Source organism: Chelonoidis abingdonii, chromosome 7 (genome assembly GCF_003597395.2).
Source record: "Chelonoidis abingdonii isolate Lonesome George chromosome 7, CheloAbing_2.0, whole genome shotgun sequence".
NCBI classification, from domain to species: domain Eukaryota; kingdom Metazoa; phylum Chordata; order Testudines; family Testudinidae; genus Chelonoidis; species Chelonoidis abingdonii.
In genome coordinates, this window is record NC_133775.1 from 44,766,932 (window position 1) to 44,794,684 (window position 27,753).

Genomic DNA, 27,753 nt, shown 5'->3' on the forward strand with positions numbered 1-27,753 from the left:
TGAGTCTCATGCTCATCCAAACAATCTAAATTGGATCCCTCTTGTGGTACTTCAACTACTTGATGAAGAAATCCATCCGCTATCACATCCAGAAAAATCTGACCTATTATTCTTGCAAGCACTGTTCTCCAGTCTATATTGGGAATTGAAAGTTCTCGTGGATCACACATGTCCTCTTTAGTGTTTACTTTGTTAAAGACTTAAAGGTTTCTATCCATATCCAAATCAGATCCGGCGGTCTGTAGCACACCAACGACTCTCTCAGGGGAGGTCTAGTAGCTTTTTACCCAGTATGATTTTTGCCCAGCAGACTCTGTCTTATCCATTCCATCACTTCTTATTTCATTACAGTTAATCTCATCATTGATGTACAATGCTACTCCACACCTTTGCTTTCTTCTGTCTTTTCTAAACAGCACATAGCTTCAATTCTGTACCCAGTCATGAGTATATTCCACCAGGTTTCTGTTTCTACTAAAATATCCGGTTTACTTCTGCCAGTAGCTGCTCCAGTTCCTCCATCTTTTTACCTAGGCTCCTCGCATTAGTGTACAGACATTTTAATTTTTGGCGTCAGTGACATTCTTTACCTGTTGTGCACAACCTTCTACCACCCGCATCACTGTTAGTCTAGTTTCTACTCGCTTTTCTCCTTGGGTCAATTCTTTGGTCCACAAGCGTATCCCCTCTCATTTTGTTTACTTCCCTCTCCAGGTTAAATTCTGGCGTGGAGATCTCCTGACATCTCCAACCATCTCCCCCAACTTCCTAGTTTAAAGCTCTCTTAATGAGGTCGGCGAGCCTCCATCCTAGAGTCTATTTCCCTCCTTACTTAGATGAAGTCCATCCCGAGAGAACAGTCGTCTGTCCGTAAATACTTCCCAATGACCGTACATCCCAAAGCCCTCCTTATAGCACACTGTTCTAGCCATCTGTTAATCATCATAATCTTGTCACTCCTTTGTCGCCTGCTCTAGGAACTGGCAGAATCCCACTGAAGATCACCCGAGCCTCGATTTCCTTGAGCGTCTTCCCCAGTCTGGCATGTCCTCCTTGCTACAGTCCAGCGAGTAACTACCGTATCACTCGTTCCACATGAAGGACAATCAACGGATTCTTTCCGCTCCCGCTAGATCCTTTTCAGCCTCAGGTCCACATCCTGTATCTTAGCACCCGGCAGACAACACACCTCTGTTGTCTCGATCAGCTCTAGTTACAGGCTGTCTATTCTTCTCAGTAAGGAGTCTCCAATCACGTAGACTTGCCTTTTCCTGCGACAGTGTGATTCTCCGTCTATCCCCTGCACCCGCTGCCGCAAGTCTCTCGGTTCGTATTTGCCCTTGCAATCCTCCTGGGCTCATACTTGGCGTTGCCTCCATTGACTCTCCCTCCTTCTGCAGGACTAGCTGCTCGTCTCTTTTTTCTCGCCCTCTCTCCTTCAGCGAGCACCTGCTGTGCTCCATCTTTCATTTTCAACCCAGCAAACCTGTTCCTGAGTCTATTTCTCCGTCGCTGGCCCGTCTTTTCCTCTGCCTGTTCTCTAGTCACATGCTTCACCGTCCACTTCCTCACCAGCAGCCCCTCCCAGAATTCTTTGGTCCTGCTTCCATCTGATGACTCCTGGAATGGTTGTATTGAAATGTACTACTCAACATAAACAAATATCAAAATCAGATCTTATAGAAAAGACAAATTTTCTAACATCACTAGATTAGCTTCGTGGTTAATTTGTCAAGCTGTGTACTTGAAAGATTCCCAGGGATTCTTTTGCCTCCTTCAGACCTGCTTTCTTTCCCCCAATTGATTTGATTGTTACAGTATTGTACTGAGGGTATAAAAAGGAGATGGGACATCAGTTGGAAGCCATGAATCCCTTTAGCCCTGCCAGAGTGCTTACTCAGCAATGCTATTCCCCTAAGCTAGCAATAAGTAGCACCAAACACCTTGTTCACTTTCCAGTCCTCACAGTCTCTCAGAAGTTAATCCACCTGCAGCCCAGATATAGGAGGAGGAACCCATCACAATGTTCTGCCTTGCTATTTAATTGATATTTTAGTTGGTATATGTTAATAATAGTCTTATCACTGCTGATGCTAACAACTTCTCTCCCTCCTCTTTGGGATATCCTTTTCAATATTTAGATTCCAGAGTTGTTCTATTCCTACTATAGATTGATCTCATGCCCATTGTAAAACCTGCAGGAGTAAAACTTACATCCAGGAAAATGGAGAAGGGGGAAAAAAAGGACACCATATCTTTTTCCATAAAGTCACCTCAAATATTTTCAAGGAGGCAGGATTTGATCCCCCCCCCCCAAAAAAAAAAAAAACACAAACACAAACACAAACCAAAACAAAACACAAGCAGCAAAGGTTAGGCCACAATTTCTGGATACTAGCTGAAAACACAGGACTTCTTCACATATATAAAAGTGTCCCTTGACTTCTGTTTGTTCTACAAAATTTTGCATCATTCAACATAAAATAACAATGAGTTTTTAACCTGGTTTATGCAATGAAGGGAAGAGCACATGCACACACACTGACGATCAAGGTTTGGGGCTTTCTCCAGTTTACTAGATGAGTGGTTTTGGAGAACTGCGTTATTCACAACAGTTTTGCTTTGGTTTTCCATAGAACAAAAGTAGGTCTTAAGTCATGCTCGGCATGAATATTTTGTGTAAGAGTGCATAAACTTCACCATGGGGAGGGAGGCAAGTAGTGGCAGAAAATATTTATTGTATGGCAATCAAGTTATATACAATGAGCCAATGCATATGAAAAGTGGTATGAGTAACTGCAACTTACAAAGGCTGTATTCTTTGTTTGGTTTACACAGTACAAAGAAATAGAGCATCTGTCAAAAATCCCCCACTAGAAATCTGGAATACTTTAAACAAGCTTAATTTACACAGTAAGCTATTTTCCCTTTTGAAATACATATTTGAAAAACAAACAGTTTGCAACCTACTATACACGCACTTCATGAGGTTTCTATGATCAGGCCTATTCCTGAAAGAATCACTAATTTGGCGAACATTACAGCATACATTACACTAAGGTGCATTAATGTCTGGCTTCCATGGAGCAGCTACCTAGCTTAAATCACTGAACAAAACATCTCCTAGTTATAATTTAATAGCATGGAATTAAAAAAAAAAATAGAAACCTCTGAAAACCAGAGACAGTGTATACAACAGCTTGTGAGACCAAATGAGATGCATCAGGAATGCAACAAGTTATGTGCAACTCTGTTACAGCTGAACATCAATGCTGCTTGTAAAAATTAGCTTTGTGTGCTACTTTCATTAAGTATAAGAAGCTTCAAAAGCCAACAGTACAAAGAACACACAGTCATGACATAGTACAGAATTCACTGTTGTGAACTGAATGTCAAAACTAGACATGGATAACTAATATAACCTGCTTCCCTTTGCTGTAAAGCCTTGCAATGACACAAGCCAAGCACCCTAATCAGAAAAAGTCTACAGTAGGGGAAAGAAACCACCACCACACCTCTATTCTGTATGAAAAGTAGTGTCTTTGGACAACTTTGGCTCCACAAGTTCAAAGGGGCTATTTTATTTGCATTTTAAGTAAGACCCAAAGATTTCCTTGTCTCTTCTCCATGCTATAGCTATTTTGTCCCATTTAATGCCATTAAATTATAGTCCTGCAGCAGCCAAGTAGTCAAAACACCACATCATCTGATGAAACACTGCATTATAATGTCAGTTGTCTGTGTTTTAACTGTTCTTTCATATACTGTACTTGTCCTCATCAATCACACTCTCTCTCTTTCTCTCTCTCTGCCAGAGAATAGCTATAAAAGACAGCTATCTTTAGATCTCACTAAAGTTTCTAACAAAGGGCCCTAATACTTCATTCACTGCACAGGCAAGACTCCTTGATATCCAAAAAATCCATTGATATAAACAAAATGCAGGGTCAGACTAAAGATCTTTTATGATTATTTAAACTAGGATGTGAGAGGCAGTTAGGGAGCTAGATAAAAGAAAGTACAAAGTTTCTTTTAATTAAATTAAGCTAGATCAAGTATTTTTTTCCCTTTTGGTATTTAGGATCTTTGCATCTTAGATACAGTAATAGGTTTCAAATAAATGGAAGCACAATATTTTCTGGGAGGCATATAATGGTCTTTGCCTTTGTCAACTTATTTGCAATAGCAAATACCCGTTAAATACTTCATACTTTAATAGCACATTCTAACTGGACTAATTAATTCAGCTTCAACATTGCTTTGTGGTTGGGAAATACCCTAAGGCACCCCCACCCCCAAACTCCTTCCTCAAATATACATGACAAAAACTAAAGGAGAAGTTAAGTAACATGAACCCAGGGTCACACCAAGTCAGTGGCAGAGCTTGCATCCCTACCCTTCGAAGCCTGCATTTTAAATCACTTCCTCTGATGGTTTCTTTGCAGAGGAAGGACCTAACATCAGATATAAACACAGGAACTGCTTTCTCTAAAATTCAGCTGTTTTAAAGCCAGAGAATTGTTCTTTCGGGGCCTGATCCTGCAAGACTTCACCTACGCTAGTCCACTGAATACAAGAGAGATTACTCAGGTGAGTAAGGACCAGCAGGATTTAGCTTTGTTTATCCCCCTCCATCCCAGATCGTAGTTCTCCATAATCCAAATGGAGTGTTGCCCATCAGTTTGGGCACATGAAAGGAACTGAAGGTTGCTGTGTACTTCACATGAGCAGTCTAGTGACATACACACTGAAACGGATTATAATGGGTCAAATTTATCCCTGGTATAAGCCAGTTTCCAATAGCACATGACATGCTAAGCATTTTCAAATATAAAATGAATAGTACCTGCCCCCAAAGAGTGAAATCTGAATCTGCACTGAGTTACTGCCAGGTGCACTTAGTGTAAATGCTGATTTTGGTCTATAAGGGTGGGATTTTCAAGAATGCCCAGGACTGACATTAGTGTGCTCTCTCTGAAGTCAGCAGTAAAACTCCCATTGACTTTGGGAAAAGCTACTTAGGCCAACACTGGGCACTTCTGAAAATCCTACCCCAAAGCTAGTGTGACTGTAGCTGCCTTCTAGAACATCTCTTTCCCTATAAACCATCACAACTATTGTGCTAGCTGAGAAGCTTCTGATAAAAAAAAAAAAAAAAAAAAATCCCTAGATTTGACTACTTAGGAGCTGGAGGCCATATAATTACAATTTGCTTCCCTCCATTGGTCTGGTGAAGGTCATGTTTGCTGGCATTCAAGGAAGGATACAAGTCCCAAATGTTTACTGTGGACTTTTTTGTATGGGGTTGCATGATTCTCTAGAACATCCCTTTAGTTCAGATCAGTCAATATACTCCAATTTACGGGTGCAATCATTTGCCTTGCATCACTTTACTGGATCAAAGAAACCATAAACCCACATTAAAGGCTCCTGGATGGCTTCTCTCTGCACTTACATATAGAAGGAAGTGTCCTAAACTTGCAATCCCTTAATTTTATAAACATCCTGAAGAACAAATGTTAGTAACTTCCTTGCACAGTCAAATAGCAAACTGCGGGTTTCAGAGCTCCCTGATGGGAGTCAAAGTGACAGCAAAAGGCAAAAAGCAGTATGTCAGCTCTGGGGGCTGCTTATTTGTTCACTATCAACCAGAATGTGCAGGGAACTGGAGAGGAAGGACAAAGTTAGAGCAAGTCTACTGCAGCTGTGCTTTCAGAATATTGCATAATTTTAGCGCATGAAATCTATGGCAATGAAGATTAAAATATTTTCAACAGACACTAGAGATAATTTCTGCATTAATTCCAATAATTACTTTAAAATCAGACAATTCACTGCAGAGGTTCCCTACAGAGCAACCATGAATTAACAATCTGTATATCATCATGCTTATCTCACATAAAAAACTCTTTTGAAGACCTGCTTTTCAAAGCTGCAAATTTTAACAGATTTTACTGCCCTTGTCATGTGCAGAGAAAATGGTATCAAATGTCTCATGTTTTGTGACTCTGGGAACCTGTATCTGAGATGAGAATCAGAAGGATGCATTTGTAATCACCTTCAGTGATCTAGCCAAATCCATAGAGGTGGTTGTCTATTTGTGTCTTACAGATGCTGTCAATTGTCTGCCCAATCCAGAACAGGCTGGATTTTTTTTTGTTTTGTTTGATTGGTTCTTTAAACCAGATATAACAAAACCAACGTAATGGAGATTAGAATTCTATAAGGAACAACAGCCAAAGCTAAATTGAATCAGGATGCAAATGGGTATTCATCACAAAGTAACACAAAGCAAAACAAAAAAAAATGGAATATTTATTTCTGGGGTATAGAGAGCCTTGAAAGGCAATATATGTCTGCAACATTTTCAAGTGGGGTGGCACCTAGAGTTAACATTTTGCCTTCTTGGCTCCTTGTTACAGTCCAAGATATTCCTGTAGTTTGTCACCAGACTTCTGTCCATTTGAGAACACAGTTGTCATCCCTTGGTGCTTCTCCATGGTTCCTCCCCGGAGAGAAAGTGCATGGCTTAGTATTGGGAGTGTGATGGGGGTAAGAGGGACCCAATCAGATGCAGGAGTTCTAGCAGCAACATTTGGTAGCATCTGGACAGTTTTAGTCAGGTGAAAATCATGTCATATAATAGTTTATCAGCTGCCCCTCATCTGATATGTAGTCAAAAAAGTGTACCACACAAAAAGTAGGATATCCAATGTCACCCCTCCTTCTCCCATTGTGTCCAATAAAGTTCATTCTTGTAGTGATCTCAAACCAGAGTTTTCAAAGCCAGTTAAATAAGATCAACAGTGTATCTATTACATATTTTTATAGCTTGTTTTCTGATTAGACACTCATCTTACACCTGGAACAAGTACAAACTCTGCCTCTAAGATTGATGGTTGCTCACCTCTAACACTGAACCTAATCTGTGAATCTTGGAGTAAAAAATTGGTAAGAAAGTTGGTTTTACATTGTTTTACTAGATAAAAAGAAAAAAAGCATTACCTCACAAACTTATTTAACTATTTGCTAGTAGAAATAAAGAAGTCTACTATTCCTTATATACCAGTTCTATTTACTGATATTTATTCCTTAGACTGAAGTGAGACGGACTTAGAATACTTAAGTAGGTTATGCTGAGCAAAAAAGATACTTGCATGCTCAACAGAGGCTTACATTTTCAGCCCCTATAATCACACATCTAGAAACAGGCAGCTGCATACAATGGACCCGTCAAGTTATCAACTGCAGCTAACACACTTTCTTACAGAGGCAGACTTTGTGGCTCTGGTTTCCTTGCTGAACCTCTCCCTGGAGGACTGCCCAGCTGGAGACAATACAAACCCCTTAGGGCCAATTACTTGGCTTGGTTCTTGTCCATGTCACCTGAGAGCTGTCACTTCAACACACAGATAAAGAAACCATATGGAAAAACAGCAAGAAAAAAAAGTCATAACTAGATTGTTAAGATGACCGCTGTTGTCCTGCTTGACAAAATATTATTTACATCATAACTAATTTAATAAGATTAAGGGGAGGGGGACGAATAAGGTCTCCTGTCCACAGAGGTAGTCCACAGAAATACTATCCTGCTTATTGTGAGATGTCATATAATGTGTCTGAAATAGCTAGAAAAATTCAGGGCCAGTCCTCAGTTGGTGTGAAGTCACCATAGCTCCATTGACGTCAATTTACACTACCTGAGAATCAGGCCCTGATCATCATCATCCACTTTAGGTCATTAGTCTGGAGATGGGATTGAAACTTTTATTTTCAAGCAGAGTTTAAGACTGAAAAATGGTAAGAAGGGATACTGAAGTATATTCCCTACTCAAAATTCTACCTCTTCTGTGGAATCATTGGGCCAGACCCTCAGCTAATGTTAAGTCAGCAGATCGCCAAGTTTGACAGAAAAGTTCTTGGCAGAAGTAAATCTGTGGAACAAATTTTAAACCAAGTTAATGTAGCCTGCTCAGGTTTCCATAGAAGTAATTTTAAAATTGTTTTCCCCCCCCCCCCGCAATTCCAAATTACTTTTAAATAAATAATCTGTAAAATTGAATGACAGAAGAAAATGCATTCCAGTCAAGGCCTCGTCCTCCCTAGCATGCTGGGCATCAAATCTTTGGCAAGGTCCCTTGAATCTGTGACATTCTAGCATGTCAACTTGATTTAAAAATTTTTAAAACGAAGGCTTGTAATTAAAAGTGGAAATGATAAATCTGTGCATTAGCCCCTTGCATTACTTATTTTGCCATTATGTTCTGCTGTTCCATATTTTAAGTTTTCAGTATTCCAGAAGGATAATTGCATCAGTAAAGCTGGGGAGAAAAGGAGGGATGGAAGTTTTACCTTGTGATAGCTGAGTACTTTGGTGGGGCTTTTGGTACCTGGATAGGCAGTTTGGAAGGGTTGGAGTAATACATCACCTGGATGTTTAGGCTGAAAGATCAGCAGTAAAATAGTTAATGCTGACATTTTAAAATTTACATCTTTAGGTTCCAGAGTAAACAGTCATTTGAGAGGAATAAGGCCATTCACTTTCATGTTTTTCAGACCCCTTGTTTCAGATTGTGTGCAAACTCAAAGACATTGGTTCAAAGATAACTTTGATATTGGGAACCAACTATAAACCAAACAAAAGAAAAAAGCCTTTTTAAAAAAAAATAAAAATAAAAATCCACCCTATAATAAGGGTGGAATTTGCTACAAAATTCATCAGTGGCAGAATCCATAGGACACTACATGTAATGTATTGTAGGGACAAAGAAAGCAATGTCTCCTCCTGATCCTGTTTTAAGGCAACTGACTCCCACCTAATTAATGCGGATTACCAGGGAAGATATTACATAACAGCAATTTCATGTCATTTTCTTCAAAGTTTATAACTAAGTATATGACAAATCTAAATATATTGAACAGAGTTGTTTTTGTTAATTTTATGAGATAAAATTTGTTTAAAAGCATAGCTCTCGTTGACTTTGCTATGGGGGATTTTTTTTTTTTAAATCAACTGACAAAACTAAACAGGTTTTCATTATTTGTATTTGTTCAGAACCCTTAAGATTCTAGCAACAGTCCAGAGACAAAAAGTAGACACTAATAACAGGTTCATTTACCACCATTTCACTTAAAACAAAAAAGTTTTAGATTCAGAGAATTCCAAACTGAAGCTTGGAGTCTCTCAGACATATCAAAAGAGACCACCACAATAGTTTTGTTATTGTTGCTGCTGCTGAAAGTGGAGGTGGAATCTATAAGACATTTTAAAAAGTTGACATAATAGGAGCTCATTTGTGCTTTACAGTAGTTTGAAAAATTCAATGCTTTTTATAAAATAATGATTACAGACATACAATTTGCAGATGCAGAAATGGAAGCCATTGCTCAAATGTTTGATCTGATGTTCTTACTGGAAAAATCTGGAGGTATGCGCCAGGTGACAGTTACAGCAAACTACAGTACCTTATCTTTGATTCACACCCCTTTCACTCATATTTTACAAATGTCTGTTACTCTACAATAGTCAGCTAAATATCAGAAGTGCTCTCTCTACACCTTTTGCCTTCATTAATAGGATGTACAGAGCACAACTCAACTCTTACTATAGCTTCTCAAAACCACAGAATACCCATTTGAATGTTCACCTCATTCATTTGGTCAATGGACGTTCATGTCTTCCCTTTATCCTCTAAGAGAGAGTTGCAATGTTCTGATACCACTGGGCACAACTAACGTAATATTGAATCATATTCAAGAAAGTTAATTATCTTAACAAGAAAGAACACTCCAACTTATACACCTCACCCACCACAGCTTTGCCCTAGAGGGCTGGGTCTTTTGGCTCAGGCCAGAGAAACTCATGCTGCTACATCAGGAGGTTCCCTGGGTTTGATCTGCATTGTTGAAGGTGTCTCACTTAGGGGCATTGTGCAACATTCCTAACCCCAAATCAACCCTTGTATTTCATGATTTCATATTTTAGTAGCTGTTTGTAGGGAGGAGGAGAACAACAAGTATTCTTAAAATCACATAGGGAGATATTCCGGGAGTGGGTGGGAGGGTGAGGTGTTCCTTTAAAAGAAAAACGATAGTCTCATATTCACTGTTCCCTTGACAGTAAAGGGGTTTTTTTCCCAGGTGATGGATCCACCTCTTCTGAGCATGCAAATCAACAGAGGGCCATCGAGCACGTCTTCAGAACAGAGACAATTCATGCTCAGTTAGCTGTCAGGCAACATTTTATGGACAGCTGAACATTCCACATCTTATGGCTAGAGATAGGCACGAATTTGAACAATCCAAACAAGGAGAGTTCAAAAATTGTATCTGGATCGACATTTCAATTTTGCAAATGATGCCTATCTTAAAATTTCAACAGTACAAAATTTCCATGGGTAACAAGAGCTTTCACTGAATCCCCCCCACCCCATCCCCTTTTTCTGACCAGCTCCCATATTTTAGATATTCCCAATTTCAGTGCTGCCTAACACAGTCTCCTGGATGCCTACATTTATGTCATCTGTTATAATGGAAGTGTGCCCAGTTTGAAGTAGTTTGCTCCATTTCTCTAAGACAGATGCTAAGAGAAGGCTGGTTTGAATGGACAGATGACATTATAGTGCCAATTTGCTACAGGAAGGTCCTCTCTGAGACAGCTCTGCCATATTGGGACCATGTTTCTTTTTCGTGAAATTATATCGTCTGACATGTATATAAAACCTGACCTCACAAAAATTTCCTCAGGATGTTACTCTTCATTGTAATTCCACCTACCAGTGAAACAGGTAGTATTATACAGCCACAACTGAGGAAAAACAGCAAGATCTCAATACTACTACACGTCAGACTACATGCTGTAGAGACCATATCCACATACACTATGCAGATAATCTGATAAAACCAGGAAGGACTGAATCCGATACTGTCAAGACTCAGTGGCCCCCGTCTTGTCCATCAGCTGCATGATCAGGCCCCAGTCTCATCCCCCACCCCCAGTTGTTCTAAAACAGCTCTGCTACAAGTGGGCAGCACAGACCTGTGAGGCTTCAACATATTTTGAAGGTAGCACAAGTAGGGGCTGAGAGAGCAGTTGCAGGAAGGGTAAAAGAGGAGACAAGAGGAAAGAGGAAGAGAAGTGACAGGTGTTGAATGAGACAGTATCTGCTTAAACTCTCCTTGCCCCTCATCTCTTGTTTTGCTAAGCAGCAATGAAGCTATGACTCCCACCAATACAATAATATTTGGCACTTCCATGGTACCAAAGGTTCTCAAACATTTTACATGCATTAATTACATTTCCTAACCTTGCCAAGTGAGCAAAAAAGTAAAAAGCAAAAAAAGGTACCAGGACATCTGTTCTCTCCTGTAAATTCACAGTAATGAAATATTCTCCTTTTCTCTACCCAAATATTTGTGGAGGGCGGGAAGAAGGGGGACACTGCCACTGGGAACATGGGATAATGGAAAAGTGATAACTCTGCTGCAAGCCAAGTGAATAGGAGTAGGAAGTGACAACACTAATGCATGATGTCGTTATTTCAGAATTTGTTTTACACTTGATATTTTCCTGAGATTGCCTAAAAAAATTTTAGGGTGAAATCCTGGTCTCATTGCAGTATGTGGCAAGTCACCCACTGATTTCAGTGAGGCCAGAATCTCATCTTAAATCAGGTATATTAAGAAATAAATTTACAGGTATATTCAGAAAACTATAAATCTCAAAATCATCTGGCCCAGGTTTGGAAATGCTTTCCCCATTCCCTCCCACAGAACACAACTCTCCCAACATACAGTAATACCATTAAACAAGAACTTTTCAGCCATAGATCTCCAAGTGTTTTGTTAAACAGATAACTGTTAACCCCACTTTATCAAAGAGGAAACTGAGGTATGGTCAGGGAGCATAATCTGTCCAGCAGCTCTAAAGCAGAGCCAGTAATAGAATTTGAGTCTTCAGAGACACGGTCTAGTGCTCTAACCTTTAGGTACACTGCCTATTAGTTATCAGCTTTAATTAAAAACAAAAAAAGTATTCGAGTTGTATTAAAAGAAAGCAGGAAAGTTGTGTCTCCTTTCTGGCCCCTGCCAAGCCCCTAAGGTCATTTTCCACAACAGAAATAAAAGCTTTCTTGGCCATGTCTTTTGTCCTAAACAGCAGTGGTTAGCTGCTTGTGGCTAATTAGTTACTCAAGTGTAATAATCTTCCAGTGTGACAGAAAATGTTTAGATTGAGTTCTCTGCAAGTAGTGTACTCCTGGAAAAGATGCCATAAATCAGCAGGGTTATGGAACTCTTTAAACAAAGCAAATCTTCTGTGGGAACCCATTACAGATTTAACTTTGCAATATCTATGTACCTAGCTGACTTGTGCTTTTAACTTAACACTTTTCACCCAGGGTTTTTTAGCACCTGGATCACATTAACCAAGAATGAAAGTCACCCAGTATGTAGAGTCAGGATAACGTCTCTACACTAAGCCTTCAACCAAGGGTTTGCACAGGACTTAAGTGGTGTACATGGACCTTGTATTGGCCTGCTGCACAGAGGGGAAATTCACCTAAATCTTTGAATAAGATACAAAAAGTATCAGTTTCACTTGTTTACCTATACAAAATGCTAAATCCGTGGAGTACAGAATCCTCACTTATTACTATCGATGAAGATAGGGAGGTATACAAGAGATGCAGACAATCAAGGAAAGTTCTTACTCCAAAGAGGGTTTTATGCAAAAGCCAGACAAAAATCATCTACAAAACATACTAGACAATAGTTGTGGATACTGAAGACAAAGTCTCATCTAACAGTGACTAGCAAGTTTGGGTACCCAACCGGAGACACCTTTAAAGGGTCTGATTTTTGGAGAGGACTGGATACCCATTCTCTGAAAACCAGGCCCCTTCAAAGAATCACAAGTTAGGCACCCAAACTCATTGTTGAATTTGTAAAATATAGGCCCAGGTGTCCAGGCATCCAGGCATATTTTGATTAGCTAATTGGTCCTTCTGTAGGTCACAGCTGTGTACCATCTGATCCATAAGTTACCAAGAGGAAGAGAAGAATTCTCTCCTGCCATTGAATGGTTTAAAGCTTATATGTATGTTTTACTTACACACACACACGATTTAACAATCTTTCACCACTTCTGTTCTATCCATTTGACCTAACAGCCTCAGGGGGTTCTTTTTAAATTACAGATTTTGTCTGCAAAGTGTTACTTCACCTCTTTGTTCCTTTGGTTTACCTTTCTACCCTGTCTTGTCTATTTAGGGGCAGAGGTAGTCCCTCATTAGGTGTTTGTACAGTGCCTGGCATAATAGGGCTCTGATCTCTGTTTGGGCCTCTCTGCACTATTAGGATGCAAATAATGAAAATCACGCTTGTGTCTCCACCACGCTCTTTCCATTTCTCAGAAGATTGGCAAGGGAGGTGTGAATTTGGGTCTTAAACCAGCTCCCAGTCAAGTTCCCTAAATGGGATGTTAGTCAGGATTCAAGCTACCACTGCAGTGGCTGGCTTGCAAGGTAAAGCAGCACTGCTGCTGGGCTGGAGAAGCAGCTGTGCAGCATTTAAGCTAAGATTTAAAAGGACAAGGACAAGGCTTGTGAGCTGCTCTAAGGACCCAAATTCAGTCTCAGGACTTTAGGCAAGTGGGAGAGGAGAAAGCAAAAGGAAAGAACTAGAGGTGCTGGGAGGAGTGAGGAGCTGAAGGATAAAGAAAAGGAGACTTGACAAAAAAAAAAAAAAAAAAAAAAAAAACAACCACACACACACACACCCAACCAAACAACAACAAACCCACCACACCTCATGTCTCTTCGCAACTCCCCAGTTATCCTACTCAGCACAGGTTGTACTTCAACAATCATTTCCAACTCACATTTTCCTATTGGAAAGGCAAACCAATTAGGGGTCTTGTTTAGTTTTGTCAATAGAAAGCAAGAGGTGACAGTGCTTATTGGACCATAAAGTGCTCCAAAAAGGGGCAGCCACACTAACTGGTGACAGGAAGCAGGACACTAAGTAGGCAGAGAAGACAAAGCCTTAGATTATAAGAATTATTATCTTGCATAAAAGTTGAGAAGGTGTTTGTAGCCTTTGATCTACTATTTTACCCTTCTGTGGGTAACTAATTTTCTTTAGTCACAGATACATTGCACAATATATACCTGCTCGTGCACATAAAAACATAGTTCAAGCAGTAAAAGGAGACTAACAATAAGCCACCGTACGAACAGGTTGCTGGTCCATTTCAGATGGTTGAAGCTACTGGAGCAAGTGCCAATGTAGAGTGGCCCTGGCTACATTAAACATATTAATATTGGGTCTGTTCCTCTCAGCTGTTGAGCACACAATTTATGTCAAGCTCAGCAGAATTGAGCCCATAATTAGCATGTTTGTTTTGAATGGGTGTAGCTGGGTGCTCAGCACTTTTGAAAAATTGGCAGTTTATTTAGGAGAAGATTAGCTTTAGGTCATTAATCCGTCCACCCCAAATTCCTTTTCCATGTGTAAATAATTTCTGTAAATACCCACAGATGTTACGCAATGCATGAGGTAGTTCGCATGACTGCCAGTGGGGAAAGGTAATGGTCCATGAGTCTCTGTTAAGACACCTTATGGAACAGATTGGAGTCATCACATATAGTATCTGCATTCCAGAAGCGGTGGTAAAAGTCTGAGAAGTGATACTTGAAAAACAGATCTACTGAGAGAACCTCTACTGAAAAAAAATCTCATCTTGTTTTGTCTCCTGTGAGCAAGTCTAGGGCATCATTGCAACATTTTCCTCCCAAGTGGGCAATCTCACATTAGTAGCAACTTTTTCATTGATCATCAGTTCTGTGCTTGCTAGCCTCCATACTAGACTGTGTGATGTACTCCTTGCTTAGGATTAAACTGTAGATCTAGAAACTATTGCCATATTTGAGGGTGGCAGACAGGGACTTCGGCAGCAGTGGATGGAAATGATCTGCCCGCAGAAAACCTCTGGAGGCACTGGAGCAGCAAGCACTGTAACTTTGAAAATGGCACAACATGAGTTCTTTCCACTGCAGTGCTTGTGGAGTGTATGGTGGCATTGGTGGTGCTAACTCTCTCCCCACATGCTTCAAAACAGGAAATATGAACTACTCCTTGTGCAGAAATACAATGGGAGCAGGGCTGGGTTTCACCTGTATACAAAAAGGAGCCAGATTAAGACCCTTGATTTCTTGGTAAATCTCATGTTGCATTGGAAAATACAGATACTGATATGATAAATATACACTCCTGTAGCATTAATATTGTTTCTGTTCCGAGAGAAATTGCCTGCCCTGCAGGGTTCTACAGAGTCCCTCTCTCCCTCCCTGCAGGATAGGTGGGCTTTTAAGGCTATAGGTCTGCAGAAATAAACACCTGCCTAAGAATACACTAAAGGATTATTTGTGATTGTCAAATGGTACTTAATGGCCTGCTCCAGTTACTACTGGTCTCAGTGCACAGCCAATGATTCATGGAAATTCTACCACCCTCCCAAATTCTAGAGACACAGAAGTTTGTTCTATTAGGGTCTAACAGAAGAAAGCTCTCTTTCCTTGGGATTGTAGGACCACCACACCTTTCCCCAAGGTCATTCTTGACATTGTTCTAGAAATGGGGTTGTTGAGAAAGCTGTTAGGAGAACCCAGCGCACCTTCTTAGGAAGGCTGAGCATCTTAATACTTGATGTATAGGGAATAGGTTACTCTCCAGTTGCCTGAACATCAGCAGCCAATTAAGGTACAAGAATTGAAAGTGGGCTACACATATTTAGCTTCTCAATAGTTATTGTTGGTCAGCTGAACTGTTCAGTTCACATCTTCTTAGCCATCAGTAAGCCATCTATAGCCATTACGTCTGAGAGCAACGGACATACTAGCAAGTCAATGTGTCAATATATTTAATGCCCAGAATGCTGTTTGTACTTGAGAACAACCACCACCAACAACTTTCCATCTTCAAAGACTGCTAGAAGTCTTAACTCTAGGCCAAATCCTCCCTTGTGATGAGCATTAGAGTGGTGATTGAGGTGAAGACAGCCTACGGAGCTTCTCTGTATCCTCAAACCAGTATGCCATACAATTGCATTAGAGAAGTCCTACTAACATTCAAGACAGGAGCCTTTGTACTGCAACCCACAGCACTTCACAATCCGAAGTGTGGGGGAGGGGGACATGATGCGTCAGCTGTGGGTGTGAGACAGTGTTCAGTTGTCTAGTGTGCATCCAGAGGTTGGCACAGTCACTAGCTCTCATTTTCAGAGCAGCAGTAAGGTGAACTGAGCATTTACACCAACCCCTTTCAATCTGAGTTCCACCTAACTAGTTCTGTTGGTGCTGGTGGGCAGCCCAATAGTAAAGGCTTAGCCAGTGCCACTCCATCTCCCTTACAAGGCCACATCTCATGAGTAGAATTTCACCCCATATACACATAGGGTATGTCTACACTATGGGATTATTCCGATTTTACATAAACTGGTTTTGTAAAAAAGAGATTGTATAAAGTCGAGTGCATGCAGCCACACTAAGCACATTAATTCGGCGGTGTGCATCCATGTACCGAGGCTAGCGTCGATTTCCGGAGCATTGCACTGTGGGTAGCTATCCCGTAGGTATCCCACAGTTCCCGCAGTTTCCCCCGCCCATTGAAATTCTAGGTTGAGATCCCAATGCAAAAACAAACAGTGTCGCAGGTGACTCTGGGTAAATGTCATCCTCAGTTCTTCCCCCGTGAAAGCAACAGCAAACAATCTTTTCGCACCCCTTTTCCCTGGATTGCTCTGGCAGATACCATAGCATGGCAACCATGGAGCCTGTTTTGCCTTGTCACTGTCACCGTATGTGTACTGGATGCTGCTGACAGACGTGGTACTGCAGTGCTTCATAGCAGCATTCATTTGCCTTTGCAAGGTAGCAGAGATGGTTACCATCCGTATTGCACCGTCTGCCATTGTAAATTGGCGATGAGATGACTGCAATCATTTTGCACCGTTAAATTGGAAATGGCGATGACGGTTATCAGTCATTTGTACCGTCTGCTGCTGTCATGGGTGCTCCTGGCTGGCCTCGCTGAGGTCGGCTGGGGGCGCATGGACAAAAAATGGGAATGACTCCCCAGGGTCATTCCCTTCTTTATGTTTTGTCTAAAAATAGAGTCAGTCCTGCCTAGAATATGGGGCAAGTGTACTAGAGAACCAGAGAGCACAGCCGCTCCGGTCAGAGCCCCAGAGATCCCGCAGAAATGATGAGCTGCATGCCATTCTAGGGGGTGCCCCTGCAACAACCCCACCCGTTGCTTCCTCCTCCTCCAACCCTCCTGGGCTACCGTGGCAGTGTCCCCCATTTGTGTGATGAAATAATAAAGAATGCAGGAATAAGAAACACTCCACTTTTTAGCCAGAGATAAAATGAGGGGGAGGCAGCCTCCAGCTGCTATGATAGTCCAGGCAGTACAGAATCTTTTCTTTAGACATGAAAGGGGGGGGGGGGGGGGGCTGATGGAGCTCAGGCTCCAGCTGCTATGATGATGAGGACGGTTACCAGCCGTTTGTACCATCTGCCAGGAATGACCGGGAGAGTTCATTCCCATTTTTACCCAGGCGCCCCGACCGACCTCACCGAGGCCAGCCAGGAGCACTCACGGATGATGAGATGGTTTTCCAGTCATTTTGTACCATCTGCATCAGGAAGGGGATGCTGGCTGTTCAGTGCTGCAGCACCGTGTCTACCAGCAGCATGCAGTAGACATACGGTGACATTGAAAAAAGGCAAGAAACGATTTTTTTCCCTTTTCTTTCACGAGGGGGGGGAGGGGAGTAAATTGACGAGATATACCCTGAACACCCCGGACAAATGTTTTGACCCTTCAGGCATTGGGAGCTCAGCCAAGAATGCAAATGCTTTTCAGAGACTGCGGGGACTGTGGGATAGCTGGAGTCCTCAGTACCCCTCCCTCCCTCCATGAGCGTCCATTTGATTCTTTGGCTTTCCGTTACGCTTGTCACACAGCACTGTGCTGTGTGGCCTCTGTCTATCATAGCCTGGAGATTTTTTTCAAATGCTTTGTCATTTCGTCTTCTGTAACGGAGCTCTGATAGAAAGATTTGTCTCCCCATACAGCGATCAGATCCAGTATCTCCCATACGGTCCATGCTGGAGCTCTTTTTGGATTTGGGACTGCATGCCACCCGTGCTGATCAGGAGCTCCATGCTGGGCAAACAGGAAATGAAATTCAAAAGTTCACGGGGCTTTTCCTGTCTACCTGGCCAGTGCATCCGAGTTCAGATTGCTTTCCAGAGCGGTCACAATGGTGCACTGTGGGATACTGCCGGAGGCCAATACCGTCGATTTGCAGCCACACTAACCCTAATCTGACATGGCAATACCGATTTCAGCGCTGCTTCTCTTGTTGGGGAGGAGTACAGAAACCGGTTTAAAGAGCCTTTTATATTGATATAAAGGGCCTCATTGTGTGGACAGGTGCAGGGTTAAAATCAGTTTAATGCTGCTAAATTCGGTTTAAACGCGTAGTGTAGCCCAGGCCATAGGATCAGTTCATCCACCATTGAAATGCTCAGCCTCTGATGTTGAAGATTGGTTATAGCAGTTAATTAATAGTAACAGTGATAATTTAGGACAGAAAGTGAAGTAGAATGCTACAACCAGTAGACGCTACATAGGGTATTATGTGGGAAAGAATGTAATAATTATACCTAAAACTTGGTCAGTACACAGGGGTTTAAAAAAAATAAATAAATAAAATAAGGAGTATTAAACCACTGTAGTATATTCACTGCCAAAACTATAAGGTTATCGGTGATTTATTGCCCTGAAGAAGACCTTAAAGTAGCAGTTCTGAGTGGAGTGCCATTTGTGCCTTGAACTCATTTCCATCTTAAACATACATTTAGTATTGGATGCCTTATTTAAGACCCTAGACAATGTTCAATGTCATGTTTCCTAGAAGGATAAAATTCCTTGTGCCTACTCTAGATATAACTTGCAAGTTATCAGCATACAAATAAAGTATGTATGTCTGTACACAATAACGCTATTTAGGGTTTATATAGTATTTTAATGACTGTATAGTGCTTTGAACTTGTAATCACAATTACACCTTTGTGAGGCAGGTAAATGTCATCCGTCTTTTAGACCAGGGAAATAGACTCTGTGGGGATAAAACACTCACCTTGGTTGAAAGTAACTGAGTGGCAGAGTTAGGATTATTAGAGTTTTGTAGTTCCAAGGGTTCAATGCTACAGTGAATCAGAAAGAAAAGGGGAACAAGTTCAAATTTTATTGTTACTCCAGCAGACTCTGAAGGGTGACGAGAGCATGCATACACATCTGAACCGTCATCTTTGCTTTAAAATAGGATCGCTAGAGGAAACACTAAAATGTCCTTCTCTTTAATTAGCAATTCATTTTGATCTTACACTATGAATAACCTGAAATATACCCATTATAGTCACTCAGTGCTGCTATCAGCAAAACACACACGTAATATGCAAAATGGATTAAAATAGCTTCTAAATGACAAAACCGATTTCAGGGTTCTACTATGCTAGGCGTTGAACAAACCCATTAGAGCACGGCTGGTTTTTTTGTAAAGAGAGTTTGTAAACAAGACAGATCAAGGGCAGTAGAAACCAAATAATATGTCCACTTTATGGCTAGAGAGTGAGGTACAGAGATTAAGTAACTTGCTCAAGATGACAAGGAAATCTGTTGGAAGCAGGAATTGAATACACATCTCTCAATCCAGTACCTAGACCAGAAAGTCATCCTCTCTTCTAAAATCCGTTCATGCTGGAGAATGCAGGCAGTTGTTCTGCTCCCTCTTGATCCAAGCAAACAAACATCTAGTTGAGCTTTATATAAAGCCCCAGTCCTGCACTAGGTACTGGATAGATGCAGGATTGGGGTTGCAGTCTGAAAATCAATTACTACAGAGACTTTAAAGTTAATACCTTATTGTTCATATAAAGTTATGCATACTTTGCACTATTATACTAACTACCATGCAAGCACCTTCAGGTTGCTTTGTAAACATTTATGAATAGCGCCTCACAATACCATTCCTGTCAGGAGGGGAAATATTATATTCCCATTTTACAGATGAGTGCACTCAAAAACAAAAACAACCCTTAGCACCTAAGACACGGAATGCACTCATGCACTTTAGTATTTCAGCAACAATTACTTGTATAGTGCCTTTCATCCACAGATCTGAAAATGATTTACAAAAGCAGATTAATATTACCACCTCCGTTTTACAGACAGGGAAAAGGAGACAGAGCCCTGAAGAGAGCAAGGTCACAGCAGAACCAGCAATAGAAAGAGCTCTCATCTCCTAACTCTCAGCCCAGTACCCTATTTATTGGGCAATACCGCCTCACATATTTGCTTGTGTGCAACCACAGCGGGCAGGTGCACCAGATATTTTATGAGTGCAGCTTTAAAGTTATTGGCTTCAATGACTTGTATGCAAAAATCAAATAATGTGGTAGAGTTGGAACTAGAGAACACAGATCTCCAAACTCATCATTTTGGTTTTTAAACCACTAGACTATGATCTGTGTCAAATAAGGAAAGTATGTCTGTCTGAGGCAATCAAAACAGGAGAGATGGTAATAAATGGTTTTCAAAAGGTGATAGTGAGTACAGAGAATTGCTAGCCGAACTACTTGTGCTTTAGCCTGAGTCTATCATGTTGCTTCTAATTTTCACCACGTCTTTGATTTAGCTTCCACTTGACATGTTTTGGGCCTGGGCCACGCAGAACTCCATGCCAGACTGTTTCCAATTCCCAGTGTTTTGCCTTGCCTAGAAAGTTAGATTGCTGAAATATTTGCTAGAATAAATAGAGGTTAAGTGTGAAGTCAGTAGGTGAGCTTTGCTTCATGGATATTGATATAAAAAGCAGTTGCAATACTACTCTGACTGATCTAAAGAACAGATGTTTGTATACGATTTATGAACACAAATGTGTACATCTTCCATAAATAGTAATGTGTTCCAGTAACAAAATGGGCTAGAATTCTCTACTCAGGAGGGCTGGGAAACTGCAGGCAGTATTTGAAATTGTCCATTAATTCTTGGTTTTAAATGAAAAACAGACTATAAATCCAATCCTGTAATCCTTTCACATTCATGTAAGTATGGCATAATCAGACCTGATAATACAGATGTTTAAGATAATGTAATTGAACCAATAAATAATGACATTCAATAAACAGTAAATGCACTTTGGAAACCTTACTTAGTTTGCATTTTTGTCACTATCAGAATTTTAGCAAGTTTCCAAAGCTAAAAGTTTCATGGTTAAGTATTCACCAAAAGCCTCTAGTTCTCTGAATAATTTCTGTAAGAGTAATCAAATATTGAATTAAGCAAATAGGTCATCACTACTGCTCACACTTGCACTAGTCCTAAACTATTGTGGTTAAACAGCATCCCATTTCTCAGGAAGATTGTGTTGCAGATGTGTAATATTAGCTGATGTGTTTAATTTTAACAGCACAGTTAATTTTTGGACAGCAAGTTTACTCAAAAACCGTCTTCAATAGCCATTAATGAAATCTTCTGGACTGAGGAAACTACGTATTTATTCAGCAACTTGCTGTGTAGGTTAAAGTTTTAAGAAGATTTCTATAGCTATTTTATTTCAAAGCAGGTTTTCTAATATGCCAACATTTATTCTTTAATTTCATGGGCAGTGGCATTACACCAGGAATAAATTTGGGGCATAGTATAGTTTTCATATTTTACTCACACACTAGAAAAATGGCTCCATAAGTGGCAGAATTTACACAAAGCAATCTATCATGATTCGTATTGAATATAACATTTTTCTTGTCTGTGTTAGATGGGTAAGTGGCATTGCTCTGACATTTTACACAGCTGCTACTCTTTTCCCCAGAGGTGGCTGCATTTCACTGGTGGGTGAAAGTATTCCCTAGAACATTCTTTTGCTCCAGTACTAAATAATGATATTAAAATGTTTTCATAAACTTTAAGGCCAGATGGGACCATTATGACTGTCTAATCTGATCTCCTTTGTACACCAGCCATCAAACACCACCCAGTAACTCCTGCACTGAGTCCATATTTAGGAGTTGATTCTGCACTCCTAACACACCTCAAAACTTCTATCCACTTCAATTAGGGTTTGTAAAAATATTGTGAGATCAGATAAACAGTGAAGTAGTATTAGGTTTTGCCATGTTTTACCCGTGTGCTGCAGAAATGAATGCTTCCTTCCTGCCCCCTTTCTGCTACAGAAGTACTTCCTTTCTTGCACTGTCCATAAATTTTTACTTTTAACATAACACTAAGTTACATTTCAATAATTGACTTATGTTGTACAGCCAACCAAGAAATAAAATAAAGCTTCTGTTGACAATGGTCAAGTGGATTTAATTCATTTAAGAGAAAACAGCATAGTATCACTATTTAATGGGATTCTTCGTGTGTGTTACTTTATTTCAGGTCCAGTGTCAATACAATATGAAGATGCGGCATTTGAGAGGGTTTTCTTTTAAATGGAGGAACACCATGAAGAATGGAACAGAAGAACAGGTAAACTAGTTTTAAATGGGAATAAAAAGGAGCCAATAATTATGCCTCACTCTGCTTACAAATCATGCTCAGGTGTGAACTGGCCTAGCTCGATTGATACCAATAGAGCTATGCCAATTTATACTAGCTGAGGATCTATCCTAATACCATTTTTAGATACTGCCACTGGAATTCACACTTCAGTGTCAAAACTGAAGAGTTTGAAAATGCATTACCTTTCCTCCTGTCCCCAAGTGTGTAACTGAAGGCTTGCTGACTGTGGGAGATTATGGAAGTAGCCTATAACTGTGCACAAGTGATAGTTTGACACATGGAGAACAATGTGTTTTTGCCCCTTGCTACTAGACAAATGAATATTTATATGCAAGACATAATTTTCCCTCTAGTAACAATTTAACAACATCAAGGGGATGCTATTAACTGTCGTCAGTGCAAGTTAAAGATGCTGTAAACCACTCAAAGCATTTACCACCGAGCTACATTAACATAATCTTTCAATCAGTGCAGAAGCTGCATAGAATTTTTTTTAAAATGTATCCCTAAAGAGGGGTGCTAGGAGTGCAATTCTTATAACTTGTATGTACTTGCAAGAAATCCCCAATTCCAGACTATTTGTATAACCTGGTGCTTTTCTTAACAGTCTCACGGCTTGTAAGGGCAGCAAAATAGATTCAAAAGGATGTTCAATGCAGCCAGCATGGATCCAGACTTAACTTGGCATCTATCATGTATTCCCCAATAGATGGGTGGGTGGAGGAGGGAAAAAGGAAGGGGAGGGACAAAGAAAGAGAGCAGGGGAAAGTTTCAAATTAGAGCTGCAGTCACTATTTCCAAATAGAGAAAGGAGCCTAAATAACTGTCCCATATAGGGAAACTGATAAACATGATTGGTAGTGAACAGTGAAATCTAGTTGCTGATATTAGCCAATATTATGCAGTTAAACATTCTTTTTTGAGAACAAAGAAAAAAAAAAGTCAAGATGTGGACTCCCATTAATTAAGAGCAGAGATGCAGCTTTCCCAGCAGCAAAGTAATTGTTTGTGCAGCGCACACACCCCATCCCCCATATCTTCAAATTTAGGTCAGGCATCAAGAGGAGGAAAAGACGACTGGAGACGGAAGATGAGATGCTCTATTTCACACAGTTGCCCTCTGGAAGAACTAGCAAAGGCAGTCACTTAAATTAAGTGCAGGTCATCAGACAAGATATCTAATCTATTCCTGAAAAAGACAACCTCAACAGCCCAGATCCCTATGGCCTTTACAGCGACACAAATGAAGTACTTCCTCATGTACTTCTGTCAATTCACGTTAGGTTCCTACTTTTTTAAAAGTGATATTTCATGTACACTATGACCCTATTGCTCATAGCAAGGAAAGTGCTTTGGTTTATTTATGACCTACTAACCTTAAATAAAAAAAAGCATACAACTAATCTGAATGTTCTCATAAGCCCGGAGATTTAAAACAAAACAAAATAAATCTGGCATTTGTAGCACAGCCAGCTAAGCTATATTTGCCCAGCTGGGAATTTATTTTTTTTTAAATGAAAACCAGATGACAAGAGGAAAGCATTATTACCCTGCATAAACTTCAAGGTTTCGGCATCAGGACTGCAGCTCATGAGTGCCTGGATTTCCCATGAGCCTCTGCTTCTATCAGCATAGAGTTAAATAAAGCAAGACTGTGGTTTTACATCTATCTCCAGTCTAGAAGACTAGAATGAAAAGCCAGCTGTAGTTTTTGAGATAGAATTTAACCCAGCCACAGAACCTTGGAAATAGAGACGCTGGTTAACAGCCAGGCAAGTTTTTTTTTTTTTTTAAACAAACTAAGTGACAGAGAAAGAGAAAAATGAAGAATAAAAAACAAACATCCTCCATCTTTATGCTAAAATGTGAGTGACCCTAAACTCTACTCATTTAGCTGGGACAACACTGAACACATGCAGATAGGAACAAAGGCCTATCAAATCCAGAAGCCTGATTCTCCACTCATTCATGATATAAATCAGGAGTAACTTCACTGAAGCCAATGGAGTTGCACTGGAATAAAACCAGTGTGAGTGAGCAGATAATCAAGCCACAAGATTGTGGTCTGCTATATGTGGATACATCACAAGTTCTTGGCTGTATTGGCAAAATAAGTTTACTCTGCATTTACTTTGAATTCTGAAGCTTTCACAATCACAAGGGATACATTTCCCAGGCCAAAAAAAGGGCAGGGTGGGAGGAAAGCATCCTGTCTACAAAGCACACTATAACCCACAAAAGAAAGAGGACCCCAATTTATGCCACTGCAATCATGTCTATGCACACCAGTATGATTTTCTGTTGGATAAAGGACAGCAAGTCATTTATCTTAGTTTACTATTACATGTTAAAAAAAAAAGTGGGGCAATCAATTCCAGTACACGCAGGACAGATCCCTTAAAAGAAATAGCTGTAACTTAAAAGTCCTTGCCAGGGAGCCTTATTTACCATACTAAAGGAAATAGCACATAGTCATGATATGTGGTGTCTTTTAGCTTTGGGTTCCCATTTATGCAAATACTAGTAAGCTGATACTTGAAGTGACTGAAAATAGGTTATGTACTGAAATGCTGAATATACCACACCAACTCCACTTGGAAACAAGATTTCAGATGCAGCATTTAATGAAAACCAACAAATCATCAGTTTCACAATAACTAGTTCTACTGCACAGTGGGATAGAGAGATTCTCTAGCTGAGCTTGAACCTTTCAAGGTAATTCTCTTCTGCAGGCCAATTCTGCTTGCCAGTGCAGATAGTAAGCAAGGTAGATAAGTCTCACTTTGTCCTCTGATTCATATTCATATCTTTCCACTTCCCAACCCTTCCAATTAATAGTCAAGGAAGACAAATCTTTGTTGTGTTACACATGAATTGCAATACTATGTACACTTCCTTTTTTCTAGAAGCCAGTTTTGATAGAAGAGAAAGTCTAAATGAACTGGCAAGGTTTAGAGGAAAGGCAAACAACTTTCATTATTGCTGGAGCTCTATCAGAAGGAGCACTTCACGAAATGTGATAATCAAATTCTTGATATGGACAAGACACTTAAAACAAACATAAACAAAAAACCTACCACACACACACACCTCAGTGCACTCCAAGAAGGAATCTCTTGGTTAGAATGACCCAGATAAGTTCACCTCTTACTCTCACGCTAGATTTTCATAACAGGTGGAGCCAGGTGCAATTTACATTTAAAGAATATCTAACACGGCATCAGACTGCAATTTGATTACCTCTAAACTAGTATAATGGGATTTCAGCTGACTTCTTAAGTTCAGCAGATGTGTGCGGTGGATAGGTATGTAGAAGGGCTTTGTGAATTAGACTAACTATATGAGTTGTATAGAAGCATTTGAAGAAACAGGATGCTCCTTTTAGAACCGACAATGATTTAATATAGTACTACTAGCATATATGGTAATTTACAAAGAGAATGAAGTAGTTCTACTTCCCCATCCTCCCCTAGAAGCTTATTGAGAAACATATGCTGCTTAAAACAGTCAATACTCGACAATCTTAAAACAGATTCAGGTTTGATTGAATTCAGCCAGCAGAAGACACTTTATTGGGACTGGGCAATCTATTAGTGACATTGCAGGTTCATTGTGCTTTTAACCCAGTTGTGTAGAAGTATAGGATTACACACTTTGATTAACATTTTACTCCATGGTTTGACTGACAACACTAGATAATTTTGGTCTAGATTTCTAAACTAGATAAATAAAAGCTTTTCAATAAATGAAACAGACCTTTTCTTTTCATAGGATCAAAGCCTGGAGAGTTGCCAGTTCCTTGCTGTAGGATTTTAATAGAACAGGCCAAGGAAGGTGGGTGGTGGTGCTAAGGGAACAGTGACAAACTGCATAATCTGTATGATTAAAACCATTGTGTCAGTTATGATTTTCCCCCCCTTTCAGATTTTAAGGATGCTGTCAAGTCAGTGGAGTTGTGTTTTTAGTGGTTGCTTCAGTGAACATTCAACGCTGTCGGTGAGTTTGGAATTAAAGTGAAAACCATCGACCGTTGATTGTACCCTCCAGCTAACCATCATCCTCCTTGCTTCATGCTTTCAGGCCTTTCAGTGAAGACAGCTGCCAAACCAGCACACAAGGTATCTCTTCCCCCCACCCCCTCCTCTTTGCAGAGCTTTACTAAAAAGGTCACAATCAACATTCATTGCTGTCGGTGGGTTTAACTATGTGGACGAGCTCACTGAACAATGAATGCAACTGTGGCCCCACTTTTTGTGATCATAGTCAAGAGGAATATCAGCTCTGAAAGCAGCATTGAAAGTCTTTCATATATGAAACTTTTCTGATCAAAAGACAAATATCTTCAGGATTTTTTGTTTTAAGTTGGTTTTACTCAGATTGTTGAGACAACAGTCACTCCTTCCTGGAGCTGATTACAACATAAAGGGAGCTCATTCTGCCATTACTCTTACTTACTACAGATATTAACAAAAACTCTGGTATAGAAAAAGCCTCCTGGTATGCACCCCTGAGTACTCTGAACACAAGAGGAGAGATGGTTGAAAATGCCTCTAAAAAATAAAATAATAATAAAAATCTCTGTACTGCAACATTGCACATGCAGAGAGATGATGGCTGTGTGTGTCCTTGGCAAAACAAGACAAACTCATGCCAAAATTTCTTACAAATGGGAGCCTTAGTTAAAGAATGATGATAATATTCTTGATCTTGGTATAATACAATTCATTGCTATGTGAAGTTTATTTAAAACACCTAATAAACATTAAAACATACACCTTATTGGACTTGCCTCTTTGTACTGTTTTGCGATAAGCCAGAAAGAAATTACTTGTATGGCTGGTAACAAAGTTCAGCTCGTTATAAATTATGGGATAGAGCTGTGAGCGGTCATGCTGCCTTCCCTGATTCTGGGTATAAAGGGGAAAAAAAAATAAAAGGAAAAAAAATTGAAGCACACTACTACTTTCCCAGCCCCATTCATGCTTCACCCACAAATCTCAGGCATCAACCTAAATTTTTTAACATCAGCTGAATGGGCACTGAAACATCATGTAATTCTCTAAGCCACTTTAAGCCATTAGCTTCAGCTTCTAGTATGTTGGTGAGTTTTTGCACAGACAT

The 27,753-nt window shown here is 40.2% G+C and overlaps 1 long non-coding RNA gene across 1 annotated transcript in view; it reads left to right on the forward strand.

Moving 5' to 3' along the window:
• Positions 1-27,537, forward strand: part of LOC116820798 (uncharacterized) — an 80,289-nt gene extending 52,752 nt beyond the window's left edge. Inside the window, exons 5-8 of the long non-coding RNA XR_012656260.1 lie at positions 22,510-22,599; positions 26,404-26,466; positions 26,557-26,628; positions 26,713-27,537. This is a non-coding gene — a long non-coding RNA (uncharacterized LOC116820798). The remainder of the gene's footprint in view (positions 1-22,509; positions 22,600-26,403; positions 26,467-26,556; positions 26,629-26,712) is intronic.
• Positions 27,538-27,753: the final 216 nt, after the last annotated feature.